Raw genomic sequence first — 2,864 nt, 5'->3', positions numbered from 1 at the left:
ATTGCAGTTTAGGAGTTAACCACTAGGGGGCGCTGTATGGGTTATGTGTGACCTCATATGTGTTTTAAAATATAGGGGGGCAGGGCTAGACGTGTGACGTCACTGATCGCCTTTCCCTATATCAGGGAACAGACGATCAGTGACATTGTCACTGTGAAGAACGGGGAAGGTGTGTTTACACACACCTCTCCCCGTTCTTCAGCTCCTGTGACTGATCGTGGGACACCGGCGGCGATCGAGTCCGCGGGTCCCGCGGTCGTGGTCACGGAGCTTCAGACCCGGTCGCGCACCCGCGACCCATGGCTGGGCACTTAAAGGGGACGTACAGGTACGTGCCTGTGCCCAGCTGTGCCATTCTGCCGATGTAAATGTGCAGGAGGCGGTCCTTAAGTGGTTAACAGGGGCGTGTAATTAAAATTTTTGATCGAATATTTCTCAGCAGGGCCCGTTTCTACGCTCAACAAGAGTATCTGTGAGGCATTACAGTGTTGCGCCACCACCACCACCACTACCTAAGGCAAAATTTGTATTCCCCTGTTCAACAGTGGCATGTGATTACAATTCTTGATATAATATTTCACAGCAGGGCTTGTTCCAGCGCCCACCAAGAGTAACTGTGAGGGCTTACAGTGTTCTGGTACCACCAACACCTAAGGCCCAATTTTCTGCACGGTATAAAGGACAGGCCGTATAGTATATACAGGCAGTCCCCTACTTTCAAACATCCGACTTACAAACAACTCCTACTTACAAACGGAGGGAGACAACAGGAAGTGAGAGGAAATCTACCCCTAGGAAGGGAGATTCTCTCCTGTAAGAGTTACCATATTTATCTTCATATAGCGCGCCCCGGCATATATCGCGCACCCCCAACCTGGAAGGGAAATTTCAGGAAAAAAAGAAAATACTTACAGTTTGAATGCCCCTTGTTGGTGTCTTGCCCGGCGTCCATCGGCGGCATTGTCCGGTCCGGCGTCCGTCTGCAGCCCTGGTGGTGTCCTTCCCGCTTCTCCCGCACTGTTTCTAAGTCGATCCCCGCTTCCCGCGCTGTATTTGAACGCCGCCGCCGACATATACCGAGTGCAGTACACTCAGGCATGCTCGGCCACGCTCGGCTCCTCTCGCATAAAGGCTAGGAGGCGGAACAGGGCGTGACCGCAAGGCGAGCCGAGCCTGGCCGAGTGTACCCGAGTGTACTGCGCTCGGTATATGTCGGCGGCAGCGTTCAAACACAGCGCGGGAAGCGGGGATCGGCGTATATCGCGCACCCACGTTTTTCCACTGATTTTAAGGTGTCTCCACCAATCCTTGTTTCCCTAATAACCCAAAATTTTCTAAATCCAATTGTCATTGGGACAGAAAGTGAGGTGAAATCTTCTGAACAGGGGCACAGACAGCAAAACAAATGTTACAGGGGTGATAGCCCTTCCCTATGCTATCCAAAAAGCATAAAAATATGAAGCAAAGGCAGGAGTAAAAGCCGTTTTGACATTTACTGAAGAAATGCGCTGGCAGAGCAGCATATTTCTTTATTTACTATAGTGCGCCTCTATAGACCTGGCGCACGGCATTTAGAAATGTAAAATTAAAGGGTTTGGGAGGAAATTTATTAGGGGGGATGTGGGGTGATGTGGGGAAGTGTGGTGACATGTGTTTGTTTAACTTTCACGGGCCGAATTGAAAGTGAAAGTGATATTTTTGAAAACGAGCATGTACGCCGCAAGTACAGGTAAACCTCCGGGAGGTTTATTTGTGTACTGCGCATGCGTGCGCGGCAATTACGGTGTTTCACGCACGCTGCTTCACTACGTCGGCAAAATCTTGGTAAATACCAAGCGCCGTAGCTTCCTTTGCGCGGCTTGAAGCAGCGCACATGAATTCTTGAATCGTTTTCAGCTTACGCTGACATTGAAGGGGAACCCTGCGCCAAATTTCAAACAAAAAAAACAGCGTGGGTTCCCCTCCAGTGGCACATCAGGCCCTTCGGTTTGTTACGGACAGCAAGGGGGAAAACCTACGCCGAAAAAAACGCGTGGGGGTTCCCCCAAGATCCATACCAATCCGTTATCCGAGCAGGAATCAGGTCCCCAAACACATTTTAGGAAAAAAAATAGCATTTTAACCTTTAAACTTAACACTTTTGATTTCTCCCATAGACTTCTAAAGGGAGTTCGGCGGCGGCTTTACATATTACTTGCATTGCGCTTGCTGCTACGCCGGTTCATGCGCACTAATTAAGCCATGAACCGGCGCAGCGCATTGTTAATAGTAAATCAGCCTCAAGATGTACGTGTTCCAAATTACAAACAGATTCAACTTTTATGAGATGAGCTTTTAATCAGAAAAAAAGCCTGATCCGCAAATGCATCTAAGCACACCTACGCACTAGGTACGTTTAGAGCTAAAGCATTTCTTAATTTCAATGGCCAGCATGAATTAGTATTCTGTCCAATTAAATAAATGACCAATCACTTGACACACCAAAACGCACCTATACCAGTTTGCAAATATGCAACTTAGGAGTGTTTTTGAAACCGCTTTTCTCCTTCAGGAGAAAAGAGTTTATAAAAGCCCCAGTGTACTATTAATTTCACTTTAGAAACAATGGAAACATGTGACAGCAGAAAAATACCAAGTGGTACATTGAGTTTGCCCCTTTTTTATTTATTTTTTTGTTGTTTTTGTTTAGTTTTTAACCTTTTCTGTTTTTTGTTTTATTTAGTTTTAAATCAGCTTTGCTGACTTCCATCATACAAGAACATTAGCTTTGTAAAGTGAACAGCCTATTTGTCTTCAGTAACTCAACCCCAGTGTGTCACACAATTCACCCTCTCAGCTCCTCAAACCTTGACCTACATTACTTG

This window comes from Rana temporaria, chromosome 9 (assembly GCF_905171775.1).
Source record: "Rana temporaria chromosome 9, aRanTem1.1, whole genome shotgun sequence".
NCBI classification, from domain to species: Eukaryota; Metazoa; Chordata; class Amphibia; order Anura; family Ranidae; genus Rana; species Rana temporaria.
The sequence above is the reverse complement of the archived record's forward strand: the minus strand, read 5'-3'. Positions refer to the sequence as shown.